The sequence below is a fragment of the Anas platyrhynchos genome, chromosome 5 (genome assembly GCF_047663525.1).
Source record: "Anas platyrhynchos isolate ZD024472 breed Pekin duck chromosome 5, IASCAAS_PekinDuck_T2T, whole genome shotgun sequence".
Classification (NCBI taxonomy): Eukaryota; Metazoa; Chordata; class Aves; order Anseriformes; family Anatidae; genus Anas; species Anas platyrhynchos.
In genome coordinates, this window is record NC_092591.1 from 9216357 (window position 1) to 9238163 (window position 21807).

Genomic DNA, 21807 nt, shown 5'->3' on the forward strand with positions numbered 1-21807 from the left:
CTTTGCATGTGCCATATCCCATCTGGCAGCATACCAACACCTTGTTTGGAATGATGTAGTTACACTGGTGTGCAAAATATTTACAGTAGGTAGGGTTTATGCCCTGAAATACAAGGATGCACGCTAATTTATATGTTATTGCCATTGTGCCTCAGTTGGGCTTCAACAACTGGAGCGTCGGTAAAAAGTTAAACCCTTGCACAAAACTGTTGGGCAGCTCAAAATCCATTGTTAGGCCTCTTTGCAGCTGCAGAGTGGGAATACTGGCTCATACTTGCTGGTTGCTTTTCAGGGACTTCCAGGCACAGATTGTCTGGACTGTTTTTTGTGTGTGTGTCATACACATCCCTGCTTCTGTCTGTGGTCTGCAGAGCTTCTATAAATAGCAGTTGGTTACCTAAATGAAAGTGTTTTCATTGTATTGATTTACTTTATATTTTTTTTAAACTTTCAACCATGCAGTCTCCTTCGTTAATTAGAAATTAAACTGGGAACACCACGAGCAGTGATCGCTTTTCAACAGAAGACATTTATTTCTTAATTCAAGGATTGGCTATGGGTATAGTTGTAGCGTTTTAGCTACATCATATGCTTATTATTCCACTGCAGGTTTATGTGTGGACCAGACTAGAATTCCGTTGTGATAATTTATGGTGACAGTACTGGTTGTGGGGCTTGGAAGTAATTTTACAGGTGGAAATTGATTTCTGAACACAGGACACAAATTTCTTGCTGCTGTAAATTCAGTAATCAAGTCATTCCGTGATAAATGTTTTTCGTGTTGCTTTGGCGGTGTCTTGAAAAGCCTGCTTTGGGTTGGTAGGTGAAACACTGCTGTCATCATGCCTTTTTCTTTGATGTCTATACGTGTGTATGTATATATATAACAATAAAATTAGCCTTTTAAAGCGTCTTCAGTAGAAAAATGGTCTTACTGCTTTAATACTGCCTTTGGTACGTTTCAGGCAGTGAAGGCGTAGGGTAATAGTTGACTTTTCCAACCTGAAGTTTGCATTGTGTTGGAGATCGTTGCAGTTCTAGGTTGTCTTTTCTGGTACAGATATCGTTTTCCTACAGCACAAACATTAGAAGACACAACTGATTTATTTCCAGGTGTGGCAGATGAGGTTGCCATCTTACTTGCATGATAGGAAAAGTATTTATCCTAAACGAGAATTAGGAAAAATTACTTTTTCGTATGTGAAAATCGTTGTGTCAGCTCAGTTCTGTTGTTTCTGCTGAAGTTTAGCCTGTAAAGTCGAGGTATCTAGATCCAAGAGAAGGGGAGATAGTTAAATTACATCATCGTGGAAGAATACCAGAATAGTTAGCTTTAAAGCCATTCAAGACTACATTGGCACCCCTTTGTTATACAGTGTAGCTGAAAACGAACAGCAGCAATAATGAACCAATCCATCTAAATCACAGCAGCTGAACAACTGACTGTTCTATCTCAAAATGCAAATGCGTTGTGCAGAATGGATTTAATTGTAAATGTTTGCTTAGTAGGGAATATGAGCCCTTTAGTTTGTGACAATAATCGTGAATACAAAGACCCACAGAATTTTAGGGTTTACGTAGCTTGTCCCTGTTCTCATAACAATATTTCAAAGTCTTTTTTTTTTTTTTAATGTACCATTTGGCTTTTTTTCTAGCCGGTAAATAGAAGTGTAAATGCCCAATCACCGAGTGGCGTGTTGAAAACTGAAAGATAAATTTAGCTATATGTATTTAGATCAGGCAGGATTTTCTGTTGTATTTCTTTTGCATCTATGTTAGGGCTCTTTAATAGCTTCGGATAATAATAAGGAAAAAGTGCTGACTTTCAAAGCTTAGATTTGTTTTTACAATGCAGTAATGCCGAGTGTTACGGGGAGTCTTAGCATTCCCTTTCAGGTTCTGGTGAGGTGGCTCTCCAACAACGAAAGGTTCAGGAATTTCGGAGGAATTTCTGCTCCAGTTTCAAAAACAAATCAAACAAACAAAACCCATAAACAACTCCGTGTGGAAATCTTCGGTCTTTGTTAAATTCTTGAAACCTGGCTGCTGATTGCAGCTCCAGAGGTGGAATATCTGTCACTGATTTGAATTTTTAATTAAAATGAAATAGCATTGCAGTCTTTTGGGAAAAGGAAAAAGCTTACAGAGCTTTGCTGGTAAAGAGAGAAAGCAGAAATCTCTGCCTCCAGGCTGTTATGAGGTACGTTTCTGTGTAAGGAAAGGCAGACACAACTTTGGAAGCACACACATGTACACAAAAGTGCCCGTGTTTATGCTTCTGTTGGCATTTCGTGTGCGCATGTGTTTAATATATTTCACATGTGGATCAGGCCTTCTGAAAAAAAGAGACAACAAAACCCCCCTGAAGAATAGGCCTTTGTGACACTGGAGAAGTTCACTGTGCCAAAGTTATGGTAAGAATTTGTAAATTTTGGCTGCTGGAGCGCTTCCTTCCCCTGCTATGTTTTTAATGTTGGAAACTTAAAAGTGTGGAATAGAGGGTGTTTTTTTTTTTTTCCCCTTTTTCTTTTAACTGACAATGCAAACATTCATTTCGCAGGCTAACCCGCCTGTTCACATGACGCTGCTGGCTGTATATAAACACCCCGTTGATCTTGTTCCTCACAAGCCTTCGCGGCCTTCCTGAGTCACACAGAAATGGCCGGCCGCTCTTCTCGGTGCTGCCGACCTCGGCTCTGCCTGCTCAGGCTCGGTTTGCCAGATTCCTGTCCCTGAAAGAAATGTTTTCGCTTGGAACAGGGCCCTCAGAGCCTGGATGTTTTGCCATGGCTCTCTTTCCCTGTGTGTTTAAAATCCTTCGTTTCTGCTATCTGGGGAATTGTTTTGCTTTGCCTGTATTCCTTGGATAAAGCTGAACCTGCTGGAGAGATGTTTTGTGTTTCCTAGTCACAAAACCATCTTCCCTGTACATACAATGGCGTTTCTTCGTGTTGCTCATACACAGAAGGCTTTAGTTTGAGTGGGCAGGTGACTTGGGATCACAAAGCTCAGTATGGGGCTGCCCTGCCTGGTGGCCCAAGGGCTTGGTGACAAGCTGGGCAGCACAGTTGGCTTCACGGGGCTTTTCTGGAGCAACCAAGGGCAGAATTCGAGTCCAAGGCTGGACTGTCATGGTGACAAAATATTTAGAAAACATTTTCTTGCTTGAAACAAAAGCTTGGATTGTGCAACGCCAAGTACTGTCCCAGTGTAATAAACGACTTTGTGTATTTTTAAAGGGTTCTGCCTGTTCCGTGGCCGCCAGCTCTTGCCACATTCGGCGTGCTCAGGTAAAATGAGGCCTTCTTCCTCAGGCCTTTTACAGGCTGGGGCGATTCTTCCCCCCTTGCACAAGATGTAGTAGCCAAACCTGGCCTTGCATTTTGAACGAAGTGCATGGTCCTGTTAAAGGACCATTTTCGTCAGCCGTGGCGGCGCTGCTGCAGTCGTGTAAAACTTGAGCCTTGCTTTTGGCCTGGACTGATCTCATCCCGAGTAAACTCGAGCACTAGACTTGGTAAGTGCTTTGATTGGGTTAGAATGTCCTGTTCTTGCTGCAGTAGGAGTATTTTGTACCGTAGGTGTTTCATCCTTTAATAATAACTGCCATTACTTTCTTTTTAGTGCCTCAGATTTTGAGATGTCCAAGCAATACAGATACCAACCCTCTGACTTGAAAGGAAGTGAGAGTTTTAAAGTGCCTGTAGACAGATGCACAGTGGCTGTAGTAGATTGTTCACCTGGAACAATATAATATGATTTTAAGATGGGCAAAATCTGTGAAGATCGGGTGAAGGCTGTTAGCTAGGCAGTTCATCGTAATTACACCATTTGGAGTTCATGCATTTTTTTCCCTGTCTAGTTTGTCTTCTGGGTAATACTGGCTGTAATTTCATAGAAAAGCATGGTTTTACGTACATACCTGTATTGCCTTCTCTCCTCAAAGCAGCGGGTGGCCAAGTTTCTTTCTGAAATACTGACTTCTCTCTCAGCTCTACAGCAGCTATAACCAGATCATCTGCAGAGACTGGATTTTTTGATCTTCAGAGCAACTGATGTATTTAATGCTGCTGTAGATGATGGATTATGCTGTTATTCATGAAAATGGGAAACAAAAGCAAAAACATGGAGGTGGTGGTGGGGAATATACTTCTCATTGGTTTGCATCGTTGTGCAACTTTGTATGCTTGGCGTGTAACCTGTCCCATTCAGAGGGCTGCTGCAGAGCTCAGTTCTCTTGGGCTGCTGCTCTGTTGCTATCTGCTAGTTCCTCTGTGGCATCGAGCTGCAAAAGCAGCTGCTTTTCCTTTTCTCATACCTATTTTTACTGCCTCTAATTTGCTATTAAGATGTTAACTTCTGCCTCCAGTTAGCCTAGCATGGCTCAATGCTGTGACTACAACATGGGGGCAAGCAAACACTTCTGTGCTTTCTCCTCTGCTACCCTTTCACACTCAGGAAATGTTCCCTGTAAACATCTGCAGTGCTGCTTTATTATCCTCTTTAAAAGCTCTCGTTTCTTGTGTTGCTTATAAAAGGCCTTGATGAACTTGCACTGCATGTGCACTGTGACTGCTCTTCACTGTGATGCCCAGTATCGGTCCTTTTTTTTCCCCGTTTTTCTCTGTCTTTCCATTGTTCCTGCCTTATGGCAGTAAAGTCTGCAGAGCAGGGCCTATCGTATTGTTTTATTTTGACAGCAGCTGGTTCAGCTCCTGAAGTGTTTGTGAAGTTGCAGTGTACTGCAGTAATACAAATTAGGCTATAGAAAGCTGTATGTAAAACACAGGGTGGGGGGAAGAGGTCAGATTTACTATGCTTATTTTTCTGAGTTTTTAAGATTTTTTTTTAGCATTCTCTGACAAACAGGTGACTAGCAGAAATGTGCAAAAAAATGAATACATACGAAATTCTCTTCCCACTTTAAGGGAACGCTTCGCTCTAAGGCCAGAGGAAAGGTTTCTTCTCAGCAGCAGCTCCAGGCTACTAGGAGAGGGTCGCTTCAGTGCTTGTTGGCTTCTTGAAGAGGTTTGTTTACTCCCTTGGCTAGACTGGGTGTGATTATGGCGAAACCTCATGTTTCTGGAGACTCTCTGCTTTTTGGGCACCATTTTATAAGTGGAGTGACACTCAACAGGATGTGTGGTTGTGGACATAAGTTTGTACTTCAGAGGCAGTGCATACCTTTTTGACCATGTACTATCCTGTGCTGTTTCTCTCACAATTCATGTGGTAGAATAAAACACGGAAGAACACAGAATTCATTTTTCCTCTGTAGCCCACTACACACAGAGAATATTTATTGATACTCATTTTTCTGCTGACTCGTACAATCTTCAAACCAGTTACTGGAGGCTAGGAGATTAAAATAAGGGCAAACGGCCAACAGGACTTGAGGGTTTTTTCCTCAAATTTGATTTGAAAGTTGGAGTTTGATGAAGTTGTATTCATTCCCCCTTCCCTTGAGTTTTTATAGGTCTCCTGAATTACCTACATGTACTGGTGGTGTTAGGATCTCCTTTGTGGAGTTTTGCATAGCCCTGCTTTGGGTGGAAGATCAAACTAGATCACCTTTAATGGTTCCTTTCAACATGAAGTACCGTGATTTTTTTTGACCAGTTTGGTATTGGGAATCTCTTGCAAAGCTGAGTCAGATTTTGAGGGAGAATAACAAACTTATTTGTAGATGAGAGCAGTTTGGTTTTAGCTTTGAGATTCCTCGTGATGGCCAACAAACAGAAAATAAATATTAGTTTCTCTGTTGTCAACAGGTTTTGTTATTTTCCAGTGCTGTCTGATCTGTTCAAATACAGGAATCTGGATTTTTTCAAGGAAAAGGTTCAAATCATGCAATAATAAACCTCCCTAGTTCAGTACTTGTTGTTAGTAATCTGGGTCTGTGCTTTGGAACCAAAAGTTGCTTTTTGCTTTAATTACTGGGATGTCAGGTTTATTAAGAATGCTCCATGGCTTTAGAGCTGCTGGGATTTGTTATGTTTATTTTGCTGTGAGGAAGCAGGAATGTTTCTAACCTCATTCTGCCTTTCCTCCTTCCCCCTTCTGTAGCCCTGGTTCAAAAGATGGGGGAGAGGAGTGATCTCAGGGTGAAATATGAGTGGCAAAATGTGTGGTAGGGCCAGCTTTGTTCTTTCTGATCCTCTCCAAGGCAGACTAGAGTCATTTTATGTCACTGATGGAGGTTAAGAGCCTTGATGGTCATCGTCAACTCTCGCTGGTTGGATGCAGCTCCTTGGGACTCTGTGGCCGAGTGAAGCAGATGAGGCGTGCTTGGGATTAACATTGTGTTCGTGGTGGTTGAAGTTTACAGCAGGAACCTGTTACAAAGGCAACGCCTGGGCCAGAAGGTCCAGCTTGCTGGCAGAGATGGGCCAGGTAATCCACAGGGTCACGGACCTGTGCTGGTTGTACCATGGTAATAGTGACTGCGAGTGGTTGAGGGAATTCACAAAATAGTATTTAATGTCAAGTTGTAGAAGCTTGTTTCACAACTGGCGCTCTGGATGGTGTCAGCTGAAGTCCCGAAGGACAGAGTAAATTTTGGACCTGAGGTGCTATTTCACTCAGAAGAGAGAGCCTTTGAGGGCAGGGTTGAGCCTGGTTGTGCCAAAAACGAGAAACCTTGAGCAGTCTGCAGCCCATGGTATTTGTTTTATCTGAGGCAAGATTGTTGTGTGGAGCCTGGAGCCAGGGTCTGCGTATGAATCTGCATCAGATCCGCATTTAGATCCGTGTCTGAAATGAGATCGCTGTAGTCCCAAAGGGATTTTTTATTTCTTATTGTTTTACAACCCCAAATCTCCAGAGCAGGGAGGCTTGTGAAGGATTCACGTCTAATGCCAGCTTTCTATTAAAACTTTCACTAATTATTTTGAAAATGTACTTATGACCTGCCGTGGATTATTTTATTTTTCTGCTTTGAAAACTTTATATGTCTTCCTTCCTTTTCCCACAATACCAGGATAGTGCTGACTATTTTGGAAATTTTCTTTGTTCGCATTTGGACTTCGGAATGCAAACAACGCCTGCATCCGATATCCTGCTCCATTTTTGCTGGGCTGAAAACATTGCTAATAAAAGGGGTAGGTGCTCCCCATACCTTGCTGTGCAGGGCAGAGAGGCAGGTCAAACTGCAGGCTGAGCATCCAGAAGGTGAGGAGGTGGCTGGAGGATTGGTGTCCTGGAACTGAGAGTCGAAGCCAGACCTCCCCTGCTCTGCCACAGACTTCCTCCTATACGATCATCTCGGATAAGGCTATTTTTATTTCTCGGTGCCCCAGTTCCCTATCTGTAACGTGGCGATAACAGCACTTCCCTACTTCACAGGGATGTTGTGAGGACAAATGCAGCTCAGACCGTGAGGCTCTTGGATGCTGTGGTAACTGGGGGCACAGATGGAAGAAGGGAAATGTTCCGCATAAAAGCTTTCTGTTCTTTAAGCCCAGCGGTAGGTTACAGCCCTGATGCGAGTGGTTTCCACTCAAGTCATGACTGGTGCCATGTCTTTTCCCTGAATGTTTCCTTGCTCAAACACTGTGTGCGTACCAGCAAAACACTTAATGTCCTTACTAAAAGCTATTGTTTGCACCATTGGCTGCAGGCTCTGAGAGCCTGGGCAAGACTTGCTACTTGTATTTGCTCTTGTGGGCTACTCACGGGGACTGAATGGAGTGAGTGCTTCTGGCAGCAGCCACCCGGTGTATGTCACAGGCTGACTCACGTGCTGGAAGGAGTTAAAAATAGGTATGAATGGATTTTCACTTGTGAAATTCAAACGAATCTAGTGGTTCCTATGAGCAAGAAGTGGACTGCAGTCTGACCAGAATAAAGCAATTTTCCTTGACATAACTGGTTAAATTTCATAGAAACCACTTCCTTTGTGTTGCCACTGACAACATAACATTCCTTACCGTTTGATTTCAAGTGGTGCTTTATTACCCAGATGTACATGCAAACATGCTTTCTTCCGAAGAATTTCTGTCCAAAGACACCACAGAGGAGTGCAGTACTTCTGTTTTTAACGTAGACTTCATTGTGCTTGGTTTTGTGTAGTACAAGCAGGTAAGAGACAGGAAGCCTATCTGCTCACCATGTCCAAAAAGGAGGCTGCAGTGAGTTGACTATTTATTCAATCAAATCTTGTACATGCCAATTGCAGTGTTTTTAGGGGTGCTTCTTGTGCCAGGAAGCAGGAATGTGCTTTGTTTACTGCTTGCTCTGCAAAACCTGGGGCTCATGTTGTCTTCCTTGTTCACCTGCTTTGATAAGTTCTATATTTAGTTGTCTCTGCCCATCCACTTGAACAGGACAAAAATAATTTTAGTGTAATCCATCCTCTCCTTCCTTTCCTCTCCACCTCTTTCCTCCCCTTTCCTTTCCTGCTGCTGGGTCTGGGGCATTCAGCTGTTTGGAAAGTGGTGGATTTTCTGTTTGTTTTGCTTTGTTACAAGAAGGGCTCGGGAGCAGGAAAACACATTTATGCCCTGCAATAAAATTGTTGTGAAGAGTATGCAAACTATCAGAAACACTTCCTCCTCTGCTACAACGCTTGCCGAGGGGTCAGAGTGTGCGCAGAGTGCGTGGAGGGAGGTGGAGCAGGGAGGTTGGGAAACGGCTTGCATGTGGCATACATCTGGCTGACAAAAAGCCAACCGTGCCAGGGGAGAAACGAACAAACAAATAGTGCTTCAGCGCTGAACTCTGAGGCTGAACCTAAAGTTTGCACAGGAGCAAATCTGCCGATAAGCTTCCGATGGACCTTGACTCCTGTTGTGCAAGCGCTGTTTAGTATTTACCTCAGGAGAGGAGGATCTGCACCTTGTTTGTGCTGTGCGGGGCGTCTTCTGCATCCCACCACTGACGTACCCCATTGCAATGTCTGTCACAGATCAGCCCTGGCCAAACCCCCCAGCACTATTTAAGTGCCTCACCCCTTGACTTCATTAAGCACCAAATTAGTGGAGCACGTTCGTTAACCTAGCTTTGGTTGTTGACTGGGTTTTATCTGCAAATTGGATAAAGGGTGTCCACTGAACCTGCCAAAGTGTTTGCCGCCTGTGTTATCGGAAATATTATGGCTTCTACTGTTAAGCTGATAGTGATTTGAGGGAAACTGTATTGTTTTGGTGAAGCTGCTTTGGGATGCGGCCTGCCAAGTTTTTTTGTGTCTTGAGCTGAGCGTTCAGTGTGGTGGTGTTCTGAAGGGGTACATTGTCTGGGGATGGAGGGGGAGTGTTTGTTCCGACAAAAAAAAAAGTGTGTGTGTGTATATATATATATATATAAACACTTCTTGTAACTTAAGCAGTTTTTAGTTTGTATTAAAGGTGGTGAGGAACAGAAAGATTGAGGAAAAAACCCTGAATTGATACCGAGTAGAGAATTGCAGTTGTTTCTTGTGGAAATTTTTCATTCAGGATCTGCTTTTCAAAAGGCTGTGAGAAACTTCTTATTTGCTTCTCTTTGCACTTGTAGAATTACCGCAGGACAGGAGGTGGGAAGGCTTGCGTTTGTGAGCCATCCCTGATAAAGTATCCTGAGTCGTCGTCCTCTTGCGTGGCAGCTACGGCCCAGGAGCCATGGCTGAGGCCTCTGGGACATGAAGGGCCTGTGGTGGCACAGGGCTCTGAGGTAACTGCCCCGGGGCCGTCGGTTGTTGGCTCATGGGGTGACATCTGCCATGACTTCTGCATGGTGGGCTTCTACCTAGGAGCCTAAATCTGGGTTTGAACCCCCAGGCTCTGAATTTTCTGACAGGACATGCTGCCCTTGTCCACCTTTGTTAAGCGGGGTCCGATCGCACCCGGCCCCACGCTCTGTGCTGCTTCTTGAGAGAAGGTCGCTTGAGTTTCTAGGAATGTTAATTCCTCACTTTCACGAGCACAAATATGTGTTGGGAGCGTTTAAAAGGGAGCGGGCCCTGAATTGAAAGTGCACTTCTTATGCTTCAAGGCATAGCGTAATCCTTTTAGTAGTTGGGATTGCCGGGATTGTAGTGGGCAGGCCAGGATGCCTTGCAGACATCTGCTTTGCTGTCTATTGAGTCAAGTCAATATCCTCAAAACTGTAATTTTCACTGTAATGACGGATTACGCTTGTCACAGCGCATAGCATTTTGTCGTGCGCGCTTAATAAAAGAAAACAGATTCTAATGCTGCTTATTTCTGAAGTCAAATACATCTGAACTAAAGCTCAGCGCACGCAAGACAAACTACGCTTTAATTTTTACAATTGTCTGATGGGACTTTGCGATTTATTTGTTGTTACTTCCTTAATGATGCTGCAGTCAGAGGCACTGTTTTGCTAAATGTTGTGTAAAAAGTAAATTGTAGCACAGCAGATGTTGGTATTTGGATGGATGTCGGTGCAATGGGGGGACAGCAACAGTCATCTCTGTCAGCTGTCTTCAGACTCCACAGGCCTGCTGTGTGGTTACTTTGGTGTGTAAAAACAGCTCGTTTTGCAACTGGGAAGTTTGGCATTACATTTGGCATGGGGCCACGGAGCTGGGTGAACGCAAGTGTTTATCCAGCGATTTTCGCAAAATTGGTAACTTGGAGAAAATGTTTATTAAACTTCAGCACAAAGGGAGGGGGGAGTGCTGGCTGCATCTCTTTCCTTCTTAAAAGGAATCGGCGCTTGTAATGCTGGAATCTTTTTTCAATTATTTTGACTTCCCCCACCCCTGTCTGGTTTTGGCTGCCGTTTTTATCCTTTTAAGCCTTTTTGCAGCTTACTGTGTATAATTTCCTTTTTAAACATTAAAACAAGCATACCTAATGAAATACGAAGTATGTAGAGTGCAGTAGCTGCTCTTCTCCCCATCCTGTGTTTTGTCATGAACTAGGTGCAAAGAATTGAGGACTACAGATGAAGCTGCTTAATTATCCTCCTCCCTCTGACCCCTCCTTTTTGTAGAAATCCTACTGAAAGCGTGGAACGTGAGCCCTGAGCTGCAGAGCAGCTGATTTTTGTATGATAAATTACTGTAGGTTTTACCTTTTGGTTAACTACTAGAATCCCCAAAGGCCATCAAGAATTTTTCACGGAACTGCCATCAATATTGGACATATTTCTGTATGAAAACAGCAATTTGGGCTGCATTTTTAATAATGGGGGCAGGGGAGAACGGTAGTTTTGCAAAGCAACAGCAGTTTTAATCAGGTTTTATGCCTTAAATTGGGAACCTTGTGATTTAGGATTCATAACTGTATCATAACAGAGACATTTAGTTTGGATTAATTTTTCACAGAATCACAGAATTTCTAGGTTGGAAGAGACCTCAAGATCATCGAGTCCAACCTCTAACCTAACACTAACAGTCCCCACTAAACCATATCCCTAAGCTCTACATCTAAACGTCTTTTGAAGACTTCCAGGGATGGTGACTCCACCACCTCCCTGGGCAGCCCGTTCCAGTGAAATCCACTAATCCACTTCAATCTTTTATTGCCTTTTGATTAAATAATAAGATGCCTTTATTGTTTGAGAAGGCTGCATTTTTTTTTTTTTTGGAAAAGGAACGATGATTAAAGTAGGAAATTGGTGTTCTCTGGCGAGGGGAGGAAAAGTATGCAGGGAAGAATATTTTCAAACTAATGATAGGGACCCATTAATGGATAATGCTTAATTATGAAGTTGAACTGTGCTTTTATTACCAAATATGACATCAGTGCACTACTTGGGGGCCCTTTGTTCTTTTTATGGTGGTGTTACCTGTAGCTTCCAAGCTCTGTGCCCACTCGTGGCTTTGTGTAGAAAACATTATATTCAAGAAGCTCTGTCCACTCCAAAAATAAATTTTGCGTTCAGTGGATAAATGAAAATTGCAGATTACCTGCTGCAAGTGCACTGTGGCTGCTGCTTGGAAACCTTTTTTTGTCTCTTGGGTTGATAGTGAAATTGTAATCCCAATCTTAATTTTTTATTTTCTTGGGGGAGAGGAAGGGGAGGAATACCTGCAATAAAACATCAATTTGGAAATAATCTGTACTTCAGAGCATCCACAACCAGGAGGGTGGGCTGGGGCTTCAGTAGCCACGTCTCAGCCCATCCACACCCCCCATCTGCAGCTGTAGTCTCTATCCTCCCGCTTTCTTCCAGCTCCCATCCCACCTTGCCGGCAGCAGCAGGGTTTCCAGGGTGGCCTTGCTTGGCCTGGCCCCTGCAGCAGCACAGGAGCTCCTGGCAGCTGCCACATGAGGTGATGGCATCGGGTCAGGGACTTGTGGAAGAAAATGCTGCATCCATGGCATGCACTAAGCATCGAACTGCAAAGTGGGGTTTTCACGCAGGCTTTGCTGTACATGTGCCTTCCTCTGTGGAAGTCCTCGAGGCATGAATGTTGCCCCAGGTGACCTTCTTCAGGAATGCTACCCCAGGTGACCTTTAGTTTTTTGTTGTCGATGTTTTTAATGTAAGTTTTATCTTTATTTATTGCTCTCTGGTGTTTTACCCTTAGAAGGGTGGGAATTGAACTACAGAGAGAGTGGACTGTGCATGGCCATGGGGTGGGGCTTTTTGGGATTCAGGTGGTTGAGGTGATGTGTGGTGAGGAGCAGTTGTGCGGTGCCTTGTGCCTGACAGATCAGGTGCAAAGGAAAAGTGGGGCCGATGCAACAGTCCTGCCCTCAGAAACCCCACTGGGCAGGTACCAGGTTTGCCCACAGAACCTGGTGTGAGTTTAGGGCTGGTGTGAGTTTAGGGCTGGTGGGGGGCAATGTTTTTTTTGTCCCAGGGAATAGGAGAAGTTTTAAGGGGAGGCTCAAATTTTTGCCTCGTTTTCCCAAAATGATAGGACACTACAGGCTGGAAAGCATCCTTCACACTTTCACATCTGCTTTCTGCTTTTGTGTGGTGTATACCTTCTATTTTTCAATTTTAATGCTTCTGTTTAATGTACAGTAGTCTTAACGTACCAAGATGCCTTTGCAACATGAAAATTAATTCATGATAACGCTATCAAGGTAGGAGGGTCTTTATTCAGCTGCATCAGTTATCTTTCATTCCTCCTTCAGTAAGAAACAGGTTTTTGTGTAAATGGATGGAGTGCATCTCTCCTGGAGCTTGGAGGTGTTAGGAAGAGGTATTATGAGCTTATTGGAATAGATGGCTTTGGGGTTTAAAAATTATAGTCATGCTTATGTTAATATGCTTTAATAGTACGTATGTACATTTTGTATCAGAAGCAATGAATTACTACTGAAATCCAGTAGGAATTTTTCTGTTTGATTATACTCAGATTCAATGTTTTTACTGTGCCTTGTAAACTAAAATAACTTTAAGAGTGTCAAAGGTGACAGAAATGTGTCTGTCTGAGCCTGTGACCCTGGTGCAGCAGCAGAGTGGGACTTAACTCCACAGCGATGGCAAATCTCAGCCCAGGCACTGAGCTGGCTTACTGGGTGGATCTCTTCGGGACTGTTAGAAATCCGTACCATTGAAGTACAGCATTGAAAGACAGGTGAGATGCCACACTTCCAGCTGTACATTCAGGCTTCTGGCGCTTCTGCAGCTGTACTGAGTTTTGGGGTGCCTTGAAGCAACCTTTTTGTTCCCCTGATGCCAGGCAGCCTGTCCTCTCTTTGCTCTTGCTCAGCAGAGAGGACCCTTGGCAAGGTTTCTTACTCCTGCGTTACTCGGCGGAGCTTAGCACCAGGGCTCGGATGAGTGTTTGCTCTCGTGTTACCCATTGATGAAGTTGCTCTAATAAGCGTGCAGTATGCACTGAGGTTACTTTGCAAAATTCCTCTGAATTGAGCCAGGCACTCCGGTTGCTTATCTGAAGGAGACTTTCATTGCTGGGTTTGGGGTAGTGACTCAGTACAAGTTATCTTAGAATACTAAATTTGGAGGCGAAACCAGGAGGTTGCCATGATAACAAACGTTAGAACTCACTTTCTGGGAAGTGCTTGCAATTTTTCCTTTGATTGCCTTTAAATGGCTCAAGATAAATGAAACTTTTTATTAGAACTAACTTGGTCTCACTGTGCTCTTCCAGGGTTTTGCAGGCTTGCTAGTAAGGAAATGAAGAAGGGAAATCCAGATTAGCCCTGGCCTTATAACCAGCTCCCCCGTTTTATGTTGCTTATTTTTGCCACTGAAATATTTGCCTAGCTTGGCTCTTACTCATCTTTCTATGAAATATTTACCCAGTAACTCTTTGTGTAAATATGTTTTAAATTCTGCATTGATTTTTTTTTTTTCTTGGCACTTCTAAGAAATATCCTGATGCACAGTGTGGTCACACCATTACTGGCTGAGTTTTTATTGTGAGTGGCCTGAACTGACTCTGTGTGTATTTATTTATGTTGAGAATTAGGACTCAAAAACAGAAGCTAAGGGATAACAATACGATGTGTTAATTTCTTACCCTCCATAAAATGCTTATTTATAAAAGTCCAAGTTCAGCAGTCTAGTTTTTACAAATAGAGCTGCTTTTTTGTTGTGTTTTGTTTCAGACCGCCTCTGAAGTTGGTCTGTATTATCTGCTTTAGAAAAGCTGTTGTTTCCATAAATCTCTTCTGATGTCCTCTGGCTTTTTTCACCATTTCTTTACAATTCCCCAAGGTTTTGATCTGCTTTTGTACATGACACAATGATCCAGTAATGTGAGCCTGGAAGAGCGAGCCGGGGACTCGCCAGCCCTTGCTGCGGCTGATTTGTGCGCGGCTGCCTCCTGCCTCTTCCCTCCCCTGTGCCCGTGTGTGCCCACCTCCAAGTTACCAGCTCAGCCTCCTGAACTTGGGAATCTTAATGGTGAGCCTCCACTGAGCACAGGTTTCATGTTCACAAAGCATAAATGCATCGTACAATCGCTCTCACCTGAGCCTTGTTTCTCCCAGCCTTTTTTAATGGGGGCAGAGTTGAGGTTGTCCCCACTTGCACCACCCATTAGTCTCTAGACACGCTTTTGCTGAAGAATAAAACTGGCTGTGTCACGTTCACACAAGGCATGGCTTCAGATAAGTGCAGGAATCGTTGCTAAGGATGCTTGTGCTAAGAGATAAAATAAAGAAATCGGCTCTCGGGCGATGTATAGAAAAGTTCTTCCTTGTTCAGATGTACCAGGGTGTGGTGTGTTTGGTGGTTTTCTTTTTTTTTGTGCTTGGTATTTTTAGTTGAGATCATAAAATCTTTGGAGGATTATATCACACCCTTTTATAAATACATCCCGCGTGTTTAAGAGCCTGATTTACAGAAATGCTGATTGTATTAACTTGGCGTTGAGCTCAAGGAATAGTTGGAGGTACCTCCTTCCTCTAAGAGAAGGTATTTAAAAAGTCGCAGAGGCTTATTTGCCTAAGTGCCTCGTTAGCTGCTTGTGCTATTTTCCATCAAGTGTCAAGGTAGAAATTACTTGGGGAGAAATAATTGTTCCAAGCATGTTTAATTCAGCTCAGTGAATCTGACACATCCTCTGTCATTTTTATTTATTTATAAAAACGAGAGAGTTGGGCACCTGTCAGGAAGCAGAGGCATACGTGATGGCATTTTATGTTCGTTACAGGAGTCTCTTATTTTGTTGAAATCCTGTAGGTGCTTGTGAGCAGAAGAGATGTCTCTAATTGTGTTGGACACCTCATGGTGCATTTAAGTCCTTTGGCTCCCACCATGAAGTAATGGAGATGAAATTCACTCTGAGATTTTCAGCATAGCTTAAGAAATCGCTTTATATCTTCCTGTAATTTATGAAGCTATCCTTAAAACTGCTGTTTTTAATGAAACTTCATTTACATCTTCTCCCACTGGAGACAGCTGTAGGTTAGGACTAGCCTGACTAAGCTGTGCCAAAGGTAGGAGTAAGGAGTTTTTTTACATGCTGATTAATTCTCTTTCACTCCTCTGGGAATATCTGGTATTGCTTAAATTGATTGCTGTAAGCAATATGGCAACATTTTTGACCTTCTAAACTGAAATTCAGCAAAAAAAAAAAAAAAAAAAAAGGTAAACCTCAGTGTTTCAGTTTTACATAACCATACAGTTGGAATACAGTGATTTAAAAAAAAAATAAATACAGAGGTGTCTTCTGTAGTGGTGTTGGCCGGTGATCTCAAACTCCAAACCCTTTGAAAGAGGTGAAATCAGAGTGTGGTAGCTGTCCATCCCCTGAGTGAAAGTAGTATTGGATGAGAATTTGCTTTTCTTTCCCCATAATCTGGCTTTTGATCTCTCCCATGGTCTAGCTTCGTGAATCAGAGCATCCCTTTCTCGACGGCGTGAAGTGTTTGACTTCGGAGCTGTTGTGTAACAAAAGGCAGAGGTAGCTTCGGATACACCTATTTCTCTGCCTGGTGTGTGCGTAGCTTTGTGGGAAGCGATAAGTCAACGCTGTTTGTTGCTCTCTAAAGTTAATTTACAGATGTGTGATGCCAGGTGAAGGGAGTCTGCAGCTTGCTGGCTCGGAAGGCGCTCGGCTCTGAATACGGTGCGAAGATCTTCCTTTGTCAGGCTGAGCGTGAGCCCATTTAATCACTCCCCTTTGCCCCACCTCCAGCTTCCCTCTTGCTCCCCTCCCTCCCCAAATTCCCTGAAGATATGATAATTAAGCAGGTGCCGTATATCGGAGCTTTGTGCGAGCGTGAGAAACGGCCGCCGGTTCAGAATAGCAGGAGCCACGCCGGAGGAGGAGGAGGCATTTCTCCGTAACCTGTTGGCAGCGGCGTCAATCGCTGTCGCGCCTCTACCATCCATCCAGCTGCACGGCAAGCGGGTCGCCATAAAGCCGGGGGAGAGGATTTGCCGGGCCCTGAATTAGCTCCTTGTGCCGCCGGGGTCCCCGCCAGGGCGGTGAAAGGCGCGGAGCCGGGCGGCTGCAGACGGGCTGCTGACTCAGGCTTGACCTCCCCATTGGGGAGCACCCGGGGCTGCAGTCTGAGCCGCCTCATTGAGATGCAGGGCACGGGCGGCGCGTCCGCAGCTGTACGCTGGAGGCAAGGGCTGAGAACGCATCCAGAGTGACCAAAAAAAGAAATAATCAAAGAACTGGCCCCCTTCTGTACTCCTCTGAATAGGCAGACAGACCAGAGGTCCTCTGCTCTCCGCAAGCGTGTCGGGAAAGACATTAGCATGCCCTGCTTTTTTTTTTTTTTCCCTTTTTCCTTTCCCCAAGCTACCTAAAACCTGGCACTGTTTCTAAATCTCTTGTTTTGACAGTTTGGGGAGGGAAAGGAAGAGTGCTGTACCAGCCTGGTAGAGGTCTGTGCAGCTATTAAAAAAAAAAAAATAAAAATTGAACTCAGATTTCTCATTTGGGTCAGCCTAGCAGTGCTTAATTGTTTAGTACCAAGTATTTATAGTCCAGAATTAGCTCTCTGTGCTTGGAAAGGGCTCCTTTCCCTTTCACTTTCTTCCGAGTGCTTTAGAAATGCAAAGGAGAATTTCAAGCCCTGTTGTTTTGTTGTTTTTTTTTTTCCTTCTGTTTTTCAAATCTGCTTTGGTTTGTAAGGCAGTGGGCACACATTTACTCAACCAGCAGAGACTAACTGCAAATCCACGCTCCGCTCTCCAGACGTGCCAGCGCGCATGAGATGGCAGCTTCCGAAAGCTTCGAGTCTTGAAGGAAGCTGGCATCTGTTTTGCCGAAGCCTTATTAGGCAGGCAGGATGCAGACCACTTTTCGCTGCCATTGAAGTTTTAGAAATGAGTCACTCTGCCTTGGACCAGTGGCACATTAGCGCTGCAGTTGGCATAACTTCGGCGTCTCGCTCGGATGGCTGAGTGCCGCACAATCAAGGCACGGAGCATGTCCTCGGAGTGTGTGGGAACGTACCGAAGGCTTGCATAACTCAAAGCGCTGTAATATTTTGAGTGCTAACTTTAATTGTAATTAACGATGCCACTTCTGATGCTCAGAGCAGAAAGCACAACGCGTTATTTACCCATAGGTTTGCGGTAGCCGATGGAGCGCATTTAATGTAACCGAGACCTCATTCTGGCTCCGCGCTGCTGGGCTTGTTCTGCTTACTTTGGGGCACAGGAAAGTTAACAGTTGGTCCAGCGCTCCTGTAAGTGGCAGGGATATCATTGGATGCTGACTTGGTTAACCTAATGATTTTTTTTAAGCCATCGGTATGTATGAGTTGATTAAAAAAATAAGCAAAGTCTTCTTAAATATAGTCTGTTCTGAATTAAAGGGTGTGGTGTTGGCTTTGAATGAGCTTGATGCAGCAACAAGCATGCAGCAGTTGGTAAATAAAGATGGATTTTCTTTTGTTCTGCTGGTGCTTGCTGCTCATTATTCTCCACTTACCCCGTAAGCTTCCCAGGGAGTGGCAGCTGTTTCTGATGTTAGACACTCTATCAGTGGTAGACAGCTCCAGATTCGGTGAGATACTGTTGGGGAGAGGAGAGGAAAATAACCTAACCCCGCAGTATTGTAAATCCTCAGCAGAATTAACTTTTCATGAACCAGAAGAGTTTTGTGCTTAACTTTCCAAAATATGCAGGCATAAGGGTGCTCTGCAGCGTGTGTTATTGTGGAGAGCTTTTTTTGGCGTGAGATGGATTTACATTCTAAGTGTGTATTAAGTATTTTAATGTGCAGTGTGTGGGGGCAGACACAAAGCAATAAAGCGAAATCGGTCTATAACAATCTTCGTGTGTATTTGCAGCTATGTACAGTTTGGGAATCTTTGCAACTTGAAAATTGCTTTGAGTAAACAGAATGGTACATAAAGATTTTAAATAATAAAGGCAGCAAGTTATAGAAGAGACTATTTGATTTCAGGATTTTATATGTAGGATTTATAACCCATGCTTTTGCTTCTCTGTCTCTGCAGTGTTAGCATTCTGTTACTGAAAACAAAGAAGGCTCTGCCAGGGCATTACACAAGCAATGAATCACAGAGGAAAAAATGTTTTGCTTTGTAAATTGTTCACTTTTCCATGGTGGATCATTATTATTATTATTATTATTTTAAGTGTTGTCTAATAGAATCTGCCACACATGCTTGTGTTTATTGTACTTTGTGTATTTCTTCTAGAGAGACTACAGAACTAATAGCATTGGTGACTTCAAGCAACTTCTTGCTCGTGGTCCTTAAAAACAAAGCCTCCACAGGAACAAAAATCGCAGGGCAAGAATTGAAACAGCTCAGTTCACTCCTCAGGCATGACAGCTTATTGAGTATATCAGAGGAAGGAAAAGGTGTTAACGTTTTTCAATCAGCTTTGCCACAGCAGTTGCACGCGATTATTTTTGTCCATATCGACAAACTTGTTTGGTGCTTAACATGCTTGTAATGGCCACCACAAACAACTTGATCCTTCTCACAGGTTGCAGGTAGTTTATAGTGCTTATAACGTTTTAGGTGATCATAGGAATGTAATCTAGTTTCTTAGGAATATGTACTTCATACCTTTTCTTGATGACTTCCTGGTGAGTCTGCATTTCGGAACTTCTGCAGAAGAATGAGAATTTGCTCAGGCTTGAATAAAAGATTAGGCTTACAGATAACCAACCTGACTGCGATATCGCAGACGAGGCAGTGTCCTGCCACTTTGCTGCAAGATGCAGAAGCGTAACCTCAGTGTTACATAATAAAATGTATGCTGCAGATGCTGCAGTGTGCCTCACGCTGTCCTTGGCAAGAGCAATAATCAATAACGGGTAAGCTTGCCATGTTACCAGATTCATAAAGCTCCAAACATGGAAAAAAGAAGTTGAAAACTGTTACTTATTTGCAAATCAAAAAAGTGGATCAGGAACGAGAACCAGCTGAAGTAAGTGAAGGTCTGGGTAGAGTGGTCCTTGTAAAATGGTAATGAAGTCACTGGTCTCCTACACAGGAAGAGTGAGTGCTAAATGCTAACTAGTGAGTGTGGAGGAGGATGGGGTGTGTGTATGTATTCCGTGTGTGTGTATGGAATGAACCACTTTAAGGACTATGTGATTAATCCTGTTAGATGATGTATTTTTCAACACAGATCAGTGGAATAAAGCTGTAAGAAAGTATAAGAGCCAAAGAAAAGCCTCTAATAAAACATAAAATAGGATGAGGGAGAGGAGTGACAGTAGAGTGTTGTTTTGTTTAAAATTATTCATACTTCACTGAAAATAATCAGATATTTTCAGAATATCTAGAAAAAAATATATAAATCTCTGTAAATACTGATTGGGAAGACGTAGCATAGATTAGGTGAGACTCAGTAACTTGCCCCTCTTCAGGTTTTTCCATCCAGTCTGGGTTTAGCCATAAATGCAGGTATGAGAAGGGAAAGGAAGATGGTTCCCTGCTCTTCTGGGTTGGCTTAGTGCAAGAGAAGAAAATGCCAACGTGTCGGGTGTGCGGCAGTGAGTTCCAAACCAGCGATAGTCCCGACAGCTGCCTACCTGGCAAACCTCCCTGGTAAGCGCTGGGCTGAGCGCTGTGGGTTTTCTTATCCCCGTAGTTACATCTGTGGTGTAATAGTAATGAGATTGGAGTAATCTCCCTGATCTGGGCTGAGTTGGACTGATAATTTAAATGTGAAAGGCTTCATAATCTCCTGCTGATCCCAGAAAGTTTTCAGCTTTTAATTAAGGTCAGAGTTATGAAGACGACAACAAAACCTTCTACATTTACTGCCTTGCCTATAAATGCCGTGACATGCTGTAGGTGAGTCCTTACGAAATTCCTGAAGTGACGGTGACATTTCTGTAAAGCTCTTCTAGGTCAGCATAACACTCGCAGCTGCAACAGGCATCTTCAGAAGAAAGACTGTGGGTTTGGGCTCATTGCTTTTATTCTCATCTTTCTTGCCTGTGTCATTGCACTGCTCTGTTTTATCAGAGCAAATGGATGTTATTTGAAGGGTAACTCGGTAGCTCTTAGCTTTCTGCTTTAGAGTAGAAAGTTAAAAGCCCAGCATAGGGCTGGGCAGCTGGAAGCAATAACTGGGGGTGTGTGCTGTGGATGCTGGGGCCGTGCGTGATCCTGTGTGCTGGAGACACAAGTGTGAGGCTGAAGGGAGAAGATGCACAGCTGGCACAAAGCAGGTTGAAACTGCACCCCAGAAGGAGGGGAGGTATGCGGGGAGAGGAGCAGCTGCAGGGGAGTTCCCGGGGCAGCGCACACAGCACCTGGAGAGAAATTACCTGCAGAGGGAGGAACGCGAGCAGCAGGAAAAGGAGGTGTGAGCGGCGCTTGGGAGAAAGGGACGAGCAGCAGAAGGTTGCTGTGGCCAGCAAACCTTGGGAACCTTTTCTTCTCCCCGTTTTTGGCAGTCGTTTGAAGGGCTGGAGGCAGGTGAGGCAGTGGGTGCTGGGCACCAACCCTCCCAGTGCAGACCTGTGGGGTGTTCAGACCTGCTCCTGCTGCAGACCCAAAAGACGCTTGGTTTCTAGGCTGCTCCCTTGTCCTCTTCCCGATGTTGATCAAACAAATGAGCAACAAACCATGCTGGAGGGAGGAGGGTGTAGCTGCTGCCCAGCCACGGGTGGTTTCTGCTTCTCTTTAAATCGGTGATGGGGATGGGCGAAGTTGAACCGTGGCTCAAATATGAGCAGCATCTTGTATGTGGAACGTGGCTGGTGCCCTGATTTGAGCAGCAACGTAAGCGAGGCTTCTTTTATTCAGTTGAATAGAAGTGTCACTGCAGGACCTAGAGACCTGGAGATCACCAGAAAGGGAAACTGAGGCACAATGACAAGGTCACCCAGAAGAGAGGCAGGTAGAACCCCAATCTTCCATCCCTGAAGCCCAATCGACTAACTCCAATAAGTGTAAATGAAATTTTTATCAGTATTTTTCTCCTGCTGCTGCTGGAGATTTAGAGCATGGCTGCAATAGTCACAAGACCGGTACCTGC

At 44.0% G+C, this 21807-nt stretch overlaps 1 protein-coding gene across 1 annotated transcript in view; it reads left to right on the forward strand.

Moving 5' to 3' along the window:
• The window catches only part of AKT1 (AKT serine/threonine kinase 1), a 72472-nt gene that overhangs the window by 14951 nt on the left and 35714 nt on the right, over positions 1-21807 (forward strand). The gene's annotated exons all lie outside the window — the stretch shown is intronic.